General features: G+C 38.8%; 1 protein-coding gene and 2 pseudogenes across 23 annotated transcripts in view; 1 reads left to right on the top strand and 2 right to left on the bottom strand.

Moving 5' to 3' along the window:
* Gphn (gephyrin) overlaps positions 1–15,004 on the bottom strand; it is a 529,275-nt gene that overhangs the window by 458,925 nt on the left and 55,346 nt on the right. The gene's annotated exons all lie outside the window — the stretch shown is intronic.
* Positions 6,208–6,502, top strand: S100a11-ps4 (S100 calcium binding protein A11, pseudogene 4; annotated as a pseudogene).
* Positions 12,466–14,348, bottom strand: Ak2-ps1 (adenylate kinase 2, pseudogene 1; annotated as a pseudogene).

Raw genomic sequence — 15,004 nt, 5'->3', positions numbered from 1 at the left:
AAGAGAACTTCAGACCAATTTCCATTATGAATATCGAGGCAAACATAATCAGTAAAATTCTTGCAAACCGAACCCAAGAACACAATAAAACAATCATCCATCATGATCAAGTAGGCTTCATCCCAGGTATGCAGGGATGGTTTAATATATGGAAAACCATCAACATAATCCACTATATAAACAACTTAAAGATAAAAACCACACGATCATTTCATTAGATGCTGAGAAAGCGTTTGACAAAATTCAACACCTCTTCATGATAAAAATCCTGGAAAGAATAGGAATTCAAGGCCCATACCTAAACATAGTAAAAGCCATATACAGCAAACCAGTAGCTAACATTAAACTAAACGGAGAGAAACTTGAAGCAACCCCAGTAAAATCAGGGACTAGACAAGGCTGTCCACTCTCTCTACTTAATCAATATAGTTTTCAAAGTCCTAGCCAGAGCAATCAGACAACAAAAGGAGATAAAAGGGATACAGATTGGAAAGGAAGAAGTCAAAATATCACTATTTGCATATGATATGATAGTATATGTAAGTAATCCCAAAAGTTCCACCAGAGAACTACTAAACATGATAAACACCTTCAGCAAAGTGGCTGGGTATAAAATTAACTCAAATAAATCAGTAGCCTTCCTCTACACAAAAGAGAAACAAGCCGAGAAAGAAATTAGGGAAACAACACCCTTCATACTAGTCCCAAATAATATAAAATACCTCAGTGTGACTTTCACCAAGCAAATGAAAGTTCTGTATGATAAGAACGTCAAGCCTCTGAAGAAAGAAATTGAAGAAGATCTCAGAAGATGGAAAGATCTCCCATGCTCATGGATTGGCAGGATTAATATAGTAAAAACGGCCATTTTACCAAAAGCGATCTACAGATTCAATGCAATCCCCATCAAAATACCAATCCAATTCTTAATAGAGTTAGACAGAACAATTTGCAAATTCATCTGGAATAACAAAAAACCCAGGATAGCTAAAACTATCCTCAACAATAAAAAAAGGACTTCTGGGGGAATCACTATCCCTGAACTCAAGCAGTATTACAGAGCAATAGTGATAAAAACTGTATGGTATTGGTACAGAGAAAGGTAGATAGACCAGTGGAATAGAATTGAAGACCCAGAAATGAACCCACACACCTACGGTCACTTGAATTAGCCCAAATGCTTGAATTACCCTAGATGCACAGAACACATGAAACTCAAGAAGGATGACCAAAATGCGAATGCTTCACTCCTTCTTTAAAAGGGGAACAAGAATACCCTTGGCAGGGAATAGGGAGGCAAAGTTTAGAACAGAGGCTGAAGGAACACCCATTCAGAGCCTGCCCCACATGTGGCCCATACATGTACAGCCACCAAAGATAAGATAGATGAAGGAAAGAATTGCAGGCCGTCAGGAACTGGATGTAGATCTCTCTGAGAGACACAGCCAGAATACAGCAAATACAGAGGCGAATGCCAGCAGCAAACCACTGAACTGAGAAAGGGACCCCCGTTGAAGGAATCAGAGAAAGGACTGAAAGAGCTTGAAGGGGCTTGAGACCCCATATGAACAACAATGCCAACCAACCAGAGGTTCCAGGGACTAAGCCACTACCCAAAGACTATACATGGACTGACCCTGGGCTCCAACTGCATACGTAGCAATAAATAGCCTAGTAAGGGCAGCAGTGGAAGGGGCAGCCCTTGGTCCTACCAAAGCTGGACCCCCAGTGAATGGGATTTTGGGGGAGAGGGCAATAATGGGGGTAGGATGGGGAGGGGAGCACAAATATAGTAGGAGAGGGGGAGAGGCTAGGAGGATATTGGCCTGGAAACCAGGAAAGGGAATAACAATTGAAATGTAGATAAGAAATACCCCATTTATTAAAGATGGAGGAAAAAAACTAACACAAAATAAAAAAAGACACGCTAAAGTAAACAAAACAAAACAAAAACAAAAAAACGGGAGGCTCATATTCTCTTAATGTGGGTTCCAAGGGAATTTTTGGTTAATTTCTTGGTATGACAGATTAGAAAAGTCTAAGCAGGCTCATACAATATTGTTTAGCTTACTTCTTTCCTTTAAATTGTTTTAATTTTCATAATGGGTGTGATTTTGAGTCTTTTGGTTATATTATTTCTCTGGGAGAGAGTGCACGATACAAGCTTTTCTGGTTACAGACTAAAGAACACGGTATTTTGGGAGAATGATTTGGTCTTTGTGTTTTTAAAAAGGGTAATTATTAGACTTTGGACACCTTCCAGACTTATACTGATTAGAGTTGATAAAGGTAGACCTCCTGAAAAACTAAATTGAAGAGAATCAAACAAAAAGATACCTTGATACTAAGCCTTTTGTTTTGAGAATTATGTATTGCAGAATGTAGAGCTTGGTTAAGCTCATCAGAATGCTGAACTGGCCCGCTTTGATTCCTGATCTCAAGGACTTTCAGCGGGGTCCAGTCAAGACAGACATCAGACTACAACAATTGTTTCATTTTTCCCTACCTCTGTCCCCAACGATATCTCAACACCCACGCACAGCTTGAAGAAGTTATTGAAGACTCACCGCCCCAATTCCCTAAACTTTGGGAGGCTAAAAGTGGTTATTCTAAGGTTGCCTTTCTAGAGAATTTAGAAATGGTCATAATTTAACAGGGAAGAATTAGCTAGAATTGATTGTACAGTCATAATCTCATTTGGTAAAAATCCTTATATTTGTTACGAAGCTAAAGTTATAATCTTTATATTGGTATAGAACTTATTTGATACAAGTTAAGATTTTCATCAGCATAAATTTCCTCTATTCTTACAAAAACTTTAAAAGTATACAAGGCTTATACCCAGTCCTTTACTGCTATTTAAAAACTAATCTGAGATGATTAAACATCTGAGTTAAGGACCAGATAGCAAATTCATGGCTCTAAGTTTATTGTTAGAATGCTTTCAAGATAATTTATTAAGATAATTAACAGACAACAGTCCAGATTACTTTATATAAATAGATGGTCTTCAAAAACATCAGAAATCCAAAAATATGACATTTAATGTTATTTATCTTTTGTTGAGACATGTCTGCTCCTAACATCCCCTTTGGTGGATTCAAAGAATTTGAACATCTCCACCTCCAGGTGAGGTGATGTATTGTGGCAAGACAGCCACTAGGCAAGAATTGCCTCAATTCATCTGCAAACTAAATTCTGTCAAGAAAGGGACACATTGCAGAATAGCCAACTGATAATTTCTGCCATGCCAGAATGATCAGCCCTTCAAAAGTCAGTGTTTCAAAAGTCTGTCAGGTGATGCTAGGCCAGAAGGCTGAAGATTTGCTCTCACATATTAGTAACAGGGGACTGTACAAGTAGAAAATTGTCTCTACAACCTCCCAGTTCTAGAAGCCGTGTTAGGCTTCCTATATTTACAGATATATTGGTCGTTCTGATTTCTGATAGGGTTGAAGGCTGATTATAGTCTCATATCCTAACCAGGCTGCTTAACTTTAAGAATACATATTTAATTATTATCAGATAGTATACAAGGTAGTCAGGATATAACATTGATTTTAAGCCTTTCTTAAGCTGGAATAGATAGTTAAATGTTCTGTTTAACTAATGATATGTTGGACTGGGGGTTAGGTATATTTTATGCTTTTAAATTACAAAATGATAATAGTTGTGCTCAACTATTATATTTTCAAGAAAAAAATTTTTAATTAGACAGAAAAGGGTGAAGTGTAGGTTGATGTCATTATGCAGGTGAAGGCAGACAAGATAAAATGAGGCCTGTCATTGGACAGGGGGTAGGAACAGGGGTTTTAGAAGGAAAGGAGAGACAAAAGAGGTCAGAGAAGAAGCTCGAAGAACATGGCAGCTGATTAATATTCTTCTCTGCCCATAGATACAGGTTGTTATGACTGTTTTTAAGGGATGGGTATATATAGGATTTTGAGTGTCTAAATGGGCAAATTGTATCTTATCAATTGGATCAGAGGTTATTGTGCAGTGTGTTCTTTAATGTGGTGACTTAATTGAGTCCACAGTAAGAGGGCCACAAGATAGGCGGTCTATGTATGAAACTGTCGTGGCAGCAACCTGCCAAGGGAGCTGTGAGTGAGGACACAGCGGCTTGGCAGGGCACCATGCTGGAACGAGTCACAGACACACACCCCACCCCACCCCACCCTGGGTCAGAGGAGCAGTAAGGCAGGAACAGCCATGCACCTTTTTTATTATTTACCACAACAAAGAGGTTTTTGAGAATTTGAGAAGAGCTTCCTTTTGGGACATTGGCTATGGAGAAAGGTCAGTTGGGTACCCTCTGCCTCTCTGAACTGCCTTTCATCCCAGCATCTGGATCCCGAGTTTTCACTGATAAAATCTAGTGATTGAGGTTTTGTTAAAAACAACAGTATTCATTCAGCCTTTTATAAAATAGGAAAAAAAAAAAGGGAAAACCTTCTTGATGGAAACATGGGTAAATTATAGGACAATGAGACCTATGAAATAAGTCAAGCAGAGAGAAAAACAAAATATGTAGAGATTAGATAGATAGATAGATAGATAGATAGATAGATAGATAGATAGATAGATAGATAGATAAAATACTGGTTCCCTAGCCTAGGAATGGGGTATATGACAAGAAAGATGATGACCAAAAAAAATCTCAAAACTGTATTAGAAAGAAAAAAACCTCAAGTGACATTATTTATCATGGTAATTGGAGTTAATAACAATATACTGAATATTCAAATTTTTCCAAAAATAAGTTTTCATTGCAATCAATGCATGTTCATTAGCTCAATATAGTTTATGATGCATCTGTATTTCAAAACATCATTTGTATAATAACAGTAACTTTTACATTTTAAACTTCCAAAGTTAACCTTTATAAAAAGTATAATGAGAATGTACAAGAATGAAAGCTGACTGTTAAATGGCAACAGCTATTGAACAAAGAAAAACAATAGCTACTATATTTGAATTTAATGCCATATTCATTGCAACATTTTTCTCTATCAATTGTATATAACCAATGCCATGGAATACCAAAAGGTTTATTGGTGCATGGAATAACATCTAGTTATTTCTTGAGAAAACACAATTTTTCATATGGGTAAAGATTTTGTATTTTATTGAAAGTAGATTCTTTTCATACACTATATTCTAATTTCAACCCCTCCTCCATTTATAGAAGTATTTATGCAATCAAGAGTAAAATTTTAAACTAAAAGCACCAAAATAAATTCAATACTATTTCATGTACCCAACATGATTTGAATTTTGTTGGAGTATACAATATATTTTATTTATATTTATATTTTATTTGGCAAGTTTTTTTTTTTATTAACTTGAGTATTTCTTATATACGTTTCGAGTGTTATTCCCTTTCCCGGTTTCCGGGCAAACATCCCCCTCCCCCCTCCCCTTCCTTATGGGTGTTCCCCTCCCAACCCTCCCCCCATTGCCGCCCTCCCCCCACCAGTCTAGTTCACTGGGGGTTCAGTCTTAGCAGGACCCAGGGCTTCCCCTTCCACTGGTGCTCTTACTAGGATATTCATTGCTACCTATGGGGTCAGAGTCCAGGGTCAGTCCATGTATAGTCTTTGGGTAGTGGCTTAGTCCCTGGAAGCTCTGGTTGCTTGGCATTGTTGTACATATGGGGTCTCGAGCCCCTTCAAGCTCTTCCAGTTCTTTCTCTGATTCCTTCAACGGGGGTCCTATTGGTTCAGTGGTTTGCTGCTGGCATTCGCCTCTGTATTTGCTGTATTCTGGCTGTGTCTCTCAGGAGCGATCTACATCCGGCTCCTGTCGGTCTGCACTTCTTTGCTTCATCCATCTTGTCTAATTGGGTGGCTGTATATGTATGGGCCACATGTGGGGCAGACTCTGAATGGGTGTTCCTTCAGTCTCTGTTTTAATCTTTGTATTTGGCAAGTTTTTAATTTTTTAATAACATTTATTATTACTTTATGTGCATTAGTGTTTTGCCTGCATATATGTCTGAGGGTGTCAGATCTTTGGTGTTACAGACAGTTGTTGCAATATAAATGCTGGGAAATGAACCCAAAGGACCCCAGGGGCTTTCGGCAGCCTTACACCCACCCGCCTCAGGTCAAAGCTAGGCTGAGTTCCATTCTCCACCCACAGGAACATTCTTGAGCCACTGTCAGTCCCAGTCACAGTCAGGCCTCACTCCTCAACTTGGGAAAAATGCCTACAGAGACAGAGAGATGCATCAAGTCCCTGATTTTTTTTTTTTAAAGTACAGGGGGAAGGATAGAAATAGCTGTCAACTCTCCAAAACTGAGTTCCTTTCCTGCATGAACAGGGAGCTGGCTGCCTTCATGAAGAACCCGAAGGACTCGGTGTCCTTGACCACATGATGAAGAAGCTGGACCTCTACAGTGATGGGCAGCTAGATTTCCAAGAGTTTCTCAATCTTATTGTCATCTTAGCTATAGTGTACCATGAGTCCTTCCTCCAGACTTCCCAGAAACGTATCTAACCTTCTGTATCTCAGTGTCTCATTCAGGGGCATCTGAAGTAAATACCCCTGACCCTGGGTCTTACAAACTCCAGCCCTCTAGAAGAGTAGTCAGTGCTCTTAAATGTTGAAACATCTCTCCAGCTTACTCCTTTGTTTGTTTGGTTGGTTGTTGGTTTTGTTTTTTGGCTTTTTGAAAAAAATGTTTTGTTACTACTATTGGTGTTACTATAAGTACTATATTTTATATGTATGGCATGTTTGTCTACCCGCATACCACATCTGTGTCTGGTACCTGAGGAAGCCAGAAGGGGGCACTGCATCCCTTGGAACTGGAGCTACAGGCAGTTGTGAGACTCCACATTAGAGCTCAGAATTGAATCCAGGTTCTCTGTAAGAGTAGTCAGTACTCTTAACTGCTAAGCCATCTTTCCATCTGCAGAAATATATTTCAAACTATTTTTATTTTTGTGTGTACTTAAAAGTGTGTTTTTGTGTGCCCAAGTATATGGATGCATTTCACATATGCACATGTTTCTGAAGACATCAGAAGAGGGTGTGGGATCCTCTAAAAGTGGAGTTACAGGTGAAAGTAAGCTACCATATGGGTATTGGGACCTAACCTGAGTTCTCTGCAAAAGTTCTTAATCTCTGAGCCATCTTTCCAGCCCTAAATTCCTTTTTTTAAGGCAAATGAAAAATGTCTATAAATTTACTATGCTTTAAAGTATCAATGACAGAATATCAGCACAATTTTAACAATCTATTATTATCTCACTGAGTTGAAAAGGCAAGAACTCAACTCAATATTCAGAATTTTCTGACCAAAGAAACAGAAACTATGGTTCAAGAACAGAGAACATAAACGTAGGAAAACACTGAATGATAATAGATGGAGTGGTGTACACTATAAGTAGTGCAAGCAAGCTTTTGATAGAACTCACTCTGTTTAATGTACTAGAAAGAGAATATATTTAAGGCTCAAATTCAATTGCTGTTTCCAAGCAAGGAAATTTTTAGAGTCAAAACACCTGCTTATTCACATTGCTTCATTTCTTTTGAAATCAAATAAAAAGCAATTACATTTAAATATAAGTAATAAAAATAACTGAATAAACATACTTCTTTCTATTCTCTGGAAATAATATGTAGTATATAATGCTAGTGACTCAGTAGATGGCACTGTTCCCATTAAATCAAAATGGGTCAGATAATCTGGCTTGAAATGCTGTAAGGAAATAGGGCACATAGGATGAAACAAAAACACTAATGTGTTCTTAACTGAAAATGTAAAACAATATTCTGACCATTTATATTAACACTCAAATCTTAAATATGCCCTGCACATGCCTAGCAACTCTGTAGCACTGTCCTCCTTCTTTATGTGTGTTCCCGAGGGCAGGTTCCTGTAGTAAGCTGCTGAAATATCTACCTAGGCCTCACACTCATTTTTAAATGTGTAGTATAAAGACTTTCTTCATAAACATTTTTTCTTTTTACTCACTGGCAGAACTACCAACATTTTTCCCTTTAAAAATAGATATTTTTCCCTCACATGATATATCCCCTCCCTCTATTTCTCCCAGCTTCTCCCCACCTCTCCTCTGATCAGGATCTACATTCCCCCCCCCCCTTCTGTCTCATTAGAAAGCAAACAGGCTTCTAAAGGATAATAATAATAATAAAATATAACTAGATAAAACTGAAACTAACACATTGGAATAGAACCAAACTAACACAAGGAAAACAACACAAGAAAAGGCACAAGAAACAAATATAGACCATGACTCACTCATTTGCACACTCAAAAATCCCTTCAAATACTAAACTGGAAGCCATAATACATATGCAAAGGACCTGTAGTATAAATTACATATAATAAAATTATATGATATATAATAAAATTACAAATATGTATACATATGCAATTTTTAAAAGATAACCTTTTTTAAAGGGGAAAGCTCTGATATACTATTATGTGAACGGAGCATCTAAAGCTGCCACTGCGTTTGTTCTCTATTGGTCATATATGCTGACAATGCAGCCTATCTTTCTTTCATCTGGCCATCCTAACTTGAGTTCCCTAGGAGCAGGAGTAGATTTTATGTTTTTTTTTTCCTTTATCCCATAACACATTTTATAGATTCCACCATACATGTTTATACTTAATACTGCCTCAAGAAAAATCTACTTAACAATGGCACAACATAAAGTCCATCACTAAATTCAGCAAAACATATTCAATAGTTGCTCACTAAATGGGGTTGAGACATTATTAAACCAAAACAACAAAAGTAATACTGATAAAATCTATAACCCAGATAGAAGTTGAACTTGCCAATTTTATGTTCGTGCTCTTAAGTTAGAAGATTATTATGCCCATAAGGAAAGTAATTAATGTAATTTAAATTGGATTGTAAGGCCATAAACAATGTAAGCAATTATTTCATTCATTCAGTCAAAATATTTACCGAGAACTTACAATATACTACATGGCTTCATAGTTATAAATTAAAAGAAAACAGTTATGGTGTCTTAAGGAAATCGAGGCATTCCTGCATCTAGCAGCTCATATGCCACACACCACCACACTCCTCCCCATTAGCTTTCTTTTTAGAGGTTCAGACAGAATGGTCAGGACACTTGAAGATTTTGGTTAAAAGTGACTTGGTACTAAATAGCCTTATTTATTCATCTTGGTATTAGTATTCTAGCACTGACATTTGAAAGAGCTAACTTCTCTCAATGCTATACTAGCATCCCAAAGCCCTGAGACTGCTAATATGACTAAAAGGGAACATCAACTCCAGGCTCTAATGTGGCTCTAGAGCAGAGGTTCTGGAGCTTTAATACAGCTCCTCATGTTACTCTTGTTGCTACTTCATAACTGCAACTTTTGCTACTGTTATGAATTGTAAAGTAAATACCTAATATGCAGGATATCTGATATGTGACCCCTGTAAAAGGGTTGTTCAAGCCTCAAAGGGGTCAGATTGAGAACTGTTGTTCTAGTCCCAGTTTATTCTAGTCCTGTATGGCCAAAACTACAGAATCAGGTTTTGCATTGACATTTGTTTGTTTTCTTACCAGTCCTGTATCTGAGAAACCTAGAAATCTGTTACATGGCAGAATTCTGTGCAAGATGATAATTATATTTTTATGATGGTATACTTACATTAAATTATCTAATATGTCCTATTCATATATTTGGAGTTGGTTCTATCAGAAAATTCAGTGTCAACATGACTATTTTAAAGACAGCCTATCTGGTAATGTCGTTCAGCTACCCTCACACATTCAGTTTAACTGTCAAAGTCTACTGTAGTGAGAATTTTGGTTTCCTTTAAAACCCAGTTATATGAATATGTTTTTGTTTTAAACCCAGGTACGAGATATGGGTTGCTTTAGAATATCCACCAGGGCCTCTAACTATAATTATCTAGTGCTCTAGGAGGAGCCCATGACTTTTACCAACTAGTGATAGTTTACACCGGGGACTCTGAAAGTTATAAATGCGAGAGCCCTTAGAGAGCCTGTGGCAGCGGCTGTTCCCATGTCCTTCCTGCTGATCCCTGTTGCTGGGTTCAATATTGCTGAATTACTTGCTGGGGATATTTTGACAGTGAAGTTTGGACTTGGCCTGGGAACTGAAAGTCCCTAGTCAGTAGGAAGTAGTCTAAAGGTCTATGCCCCTTTTCCCTTCTAACATTCTTTCCATCCAACCTAATGCTGAGGAGTTGAAAGGGATTAGGGTAGGATAAGGTTTGGTAGATATATAAGAACCCAATGAAGAAGTTCAAAAAATTGTGCTTACAGTCTATACCTATATTTAAAAACTGATGATATAAAAACAAAAATGATCTCAAAATGAATAGCAAAACTATAAATGTGTATTCCAAAGTATATTCTTAAAAAGAAGCTAAGCTCCAAGTTTCTTAATAACTGACAACCACCAACCACCTAAATATACCCTACATTGTAATGTCTTCTGCTTCATTCTGAAGTCTAGAAACACTTTTACAGCTTTTAAGATTCATTATAACTTCAGTTCAGAAAACAATGAAGAAAAAACCAAACTGATTACCACCTATTGGGAAAACAGATTAAAGAACAAATGAAGGTGATAAAATTCATTCCAAGAAGGCCAGGCTGTAGGATTAAAAGGCTCACAGTAAGTTAACATGATATGCAAAGAATATAACCCAGACAAAGTAAAATGATGCAGCAGAGACACAGTCAAAATGTTTCATTCATATATATAATTTTCACTCTTTCATAAAACAGTGGCATTACCTTTCAAGTCACTGTGGACACTTTTTATTACATTTGTAATTGAAGACCTGTGTGTCTTATATGACAACTGATTTGATGAAAAGGAAGTATCTCTTCAATGAAAACTGTTAAGTTCTTGAATAGTCTACAATAACTTGGTAGAGTATTTCTATAAAAACCTTTAAAGTGCGCTATTAGTCACTTGAATCTCAAAGCTGCATTAAGGTTCTTTAAAGTAAGAAGATGAACTAACTAAAAGTCTTAGTAATGTGTAATGTAAGGCAGGAGGGTGGGCAAGTGAAACCATCACAATGAAAGAGTTTCATAGGTACAGTTATTACCAACCCAAATGAAAACAAAAACACTTAAAAGAACAAAACTATTTGAAGAAACCTTTGATAAACTGATGATATAACAAAAATATAAGTTCTTTTTAAACTATGAATAAACATATATCTTTACCCCTTTTATTAGTTTTATTTTTAACATTCATACCTACTGCTTAAATAAAAAGTGGCAATATTCTACTGTATGGTTTACCACAATGTAGCTATAAGACACATAATGATAATTGGACTTTTTTTTTTATTTACAAAACCTCTTTTATAAAGTAACTGTTGAAAGCTTAGATGTAGACTACTGTTTGAGCAAAATTATCTGAACCCACTTATATAAATATGACAGAATGGGATAAAGAGTGTAATGTCTGGATATTGGGATTGTAGAAGTTATTTCTCTTTTTATATTTTTTATAATACTTTTTTTTTACAGTCCAGTCGTCCCCCTGCCACACACACACACACACACACACACACACACACACACACACACACACACACACAGACAGAGAGAGAGAGAGAGAGAGAGAGAGGAGAGAGAGAGAGAGAGAGAGAGAGAGAGAGAGAGAGAGAGAGACAGGTCTGCCCTCCCACAGTTCCTAATCCTTTTCCTCCTCCCACTTGACTCCAATAGGATGTCCCCATCCCTCCCACACCCTCATCTCCTTCCCACTCCCTGAGGTCTCAAATCTATGGAGGGTTAGAACCTCTTCTCCCACTAAGGCCAGACCGGGCAGTCCCTGCTGTATATGTGTCCTAGGCCTGGACCAGCTAGTGTATGCTTGTGGTTGGTGGCTCAGTGTCTGAGAGATCTCAGGGATCAAGGTTAGTTGAGATTGCTGGTCTTCCTATAGGGTTGCCCTCCTCCTCAGCCTCTTCCAGCCTTTCCCTAATTCAACCACAATCAATCTTAAAGTGATTATTTAAAAGAAAATTTTCCTCTTGCTTGTTTTGGCTGTTCTCTTATATTGTTTTCATTTTTCTCAAGTCTTGGAAAAAATAAAATCAGAAATCATCTTTTAGTTTTACATCTTCAATATATCCTTACCTATCTTAAATATTTATCTAGGTTAAATACAAAATTAGTACCTGTTAATTACATATACTATATAATATTTTTATTACTGCATTTTTATTTTAAAAAAAATTTATTGTAAGAAGTTGGAACAGAAATAGTCTTGATTGGACCAGTAATAATCATTATCATGCTATACCATCCTTTGTACATTATTGATTTAATGTTAGCAGATATTTAAGGTTAAAAATTTGTACACACATTAAGTACATCTAATTAAAATATTTAGTTATGTACTCCAAAATCAGATTCTGCTGAAAGATTACAATAGCCTCTAAAAGCACTTATGAGTCCTTATATTTTTCCTTTTTTTCACTTCTTTTTTTATTGAAGATATATATATGTGTATATATATATATATATATATATATATATTTACAAATTTTCAACGTATTTTATTGACTCAGGGGCCAAACATGGCAGCATTTGGTCAGTTATGAAAAGCACCTCATTGAAAAATATATCACAGTGTTGTCGGGCAATCCCAGTCCCAGGATTTGAGGGTGAAAAGGACAATCTTTGGATGACTTAGCTTAAGACATGTTAGCTTTTTCTCTAACCCTTCACTGTAGAGGACCTAACACAGGGCTTTACAGTGCCAGGCACACACACTGAGCTACATTCCTCGGCCTCGTTCAGTTATTTAAAGGGTGCCATGGATGAATGAAGGCAAGACTGTAAGACAAGAGTGAGCTGGGTGGCTGACAGCTCTGTCACCAGAGCAGGCAACTCTTAAGTCACAAGTGTGGGATCTGTCTCCCCCCACCTCCCCACCCCCCCACCCCCGCTCCCCACAACTGCCGTAAACATGATCTCCTGACCAGCACCCATTAGCTCACACCCCTATCTCTTCCATATGTGCAGGGGAGTCTTTATGGAATGGGGGCCACCGCTGGTCAACAGTCCCTCCTCTGCACAGGACACAGGCCCAGTCTGACTGCTGTGTTCTTGGCCTGGAGATCCATGAGGTTCTTATGTAGATGCTGAGGTCTCTTAGAGAGCATTAGCTTTATGGTCCAGAGAAAACGAGAGGCTGATTGCTTAAAAAGAACACCATGGGGGTTGGGGATTTAGCTCAGTGGTAGAGCGCTTGCCTAACAAGCACAAGGCCCTGGGTTCGGTCCCCAGCTCCGAAAAAAAGAAAAAAAAAAAAAGAAAAAAGAAAAAAGAACACCATGTCTCCTTATTTGTACCAATGACCTCCAATCAAAGTTTTTTTTAAAAAATTAATCTTTTCCCTTGCTTATACTTTAAAAATTCTCATCTATGTGTAAAAAAAACAAAACAAACAAAAAAACTTACTAATTATAACACTGCCACTGTTCCAAATGCTCCTTTTGAGCCCCTTCCCACCTCCCTCACCATCCATCCATCCTTCCTTCCCATGAGCACCCTTTTCTCTTCTGCCCAGCACCTAAGAATAGGGATCACACGGAGGGGAGATGAGCAGTGGTGCGGTTGCGCCTGGCCTTCTGCTACTAGGATGTGGCTTTGGAGAAGGCTGCCAGGATGCTAGCAAACACCACGTCAGGTATCAATGGCGCAGTGAATGCCCCGTTTCCTGTAGTATTCCACAAGCGGAGTGGTCTGAGTGTGGTAGGCCTCCAGGCCGGTCTTCAAGGCCTTCTCGTTGTCATCTGACCTGCGGATCAGGGGTTCCCCAGTGATATCATCTTTCATGGCCTCCTTTGGAGGGTTGAATTCCTCATGGTAGGACCAGACACTCTTGGGGTGAATCGGCCTTCCCGTGATTCTCCAGATCAGCAGGGAGTCCTGGATGCTGAACTCGATGACTAAATTGAGCTTCTCTTTCCTCTTATCCATGAGGTCATCAAGCATTTCAGCCTGCCTCACAGTCCGAGGGAAGCCATCTAGAAGAAAGCCATTTTTGCACGAAGGAGTCTCCAAATTCTTCTCAATGAGCTCCACGACCATTTCATCACTCACCAGTTTTCCAGCACCCATTGTGGCCTTCAGCTTTTTCCCCAGTTCTCAGCCTGAAGCTACCATGGCTCTCAGCATGTCCTCAGTCGCCAAATGACAGACACAGAAATTTTCAGCCAATTTGGGTGCCTGGGTCTCCTTGCCAGCCCCAGGGGGGCCGCAGCAACATGGCCCAGATGCCCTTCAGGTGCTCCAGTTCAGGAGCTAACGCGTTGGGAGCCATGTCTACCAAAGCCTCACTCCACCAGCCACCTGCACACCTCTGGATATATTTCTTTACTTACATTTCAAATGTTATTCCTTTTTCTGGTTTCCTGTCCATAAGCCCCCTATACCCTCCCCCATAAGTGTGTTACCCCCATCCATCCCCCCTTACCACTCCCGTTGACATTCCCCTGCACTGGGGGTCCAACCTTGGCAGGACCAAGGGCTTCCCCTTCCACTGGTGCCCCAACAATTCTCTTCTCTGCTACATATGCAGTTGGAGCCCTGGGTCAGTCCATGTATGGTCTTTGGGTACTGGTTTAGTCCCTGAGAGCTCTGGTTGGTTGGCATTATTGCTCTTATGGGGTTGCAAGCCCCTTCAGCTCTTTCAATCCTTTTTCCAATTCCCCCAAAGGGGGTCCTGTTCTCAGTTCAGAGGTTTGCTGCCAGCATTCACCTCTGTAATTGACATGCTCTGGTTGTGTCTCTTAGGCGAGATCTATATCCGGTTCCTGTCAGCATGTACTTCTTAGCCTCATCAATCTTATCTAGTTTTGGTGGCTGTATATATATGGGCCACATGTGGGGCAGGCTCTGAATGGCCGTTCCTTCACTCTGTTCTAAACTTTGCCTCCCTATTCCCTCCTATGGATATTTTTGTTCCCCCTTTTAAGGAGTGGGAGCATCCGC

This window comes from Rattus norvegicus, chromosome 6, assembly GCF_036323735.1.
Source record: "Rattus norvegicus strain BN/NHsdMcwi chromosome 6, GRCr8, whole genome shotgun sequence".
NCBI lineage: Eukaryota > Metazoa > Chordata > Mammalia > Rodentia > Muridae > Rattus > Rattus norvegicus.
This window is presented reverse-complemented; position numbering and strand designations above follow the sequence as displayed.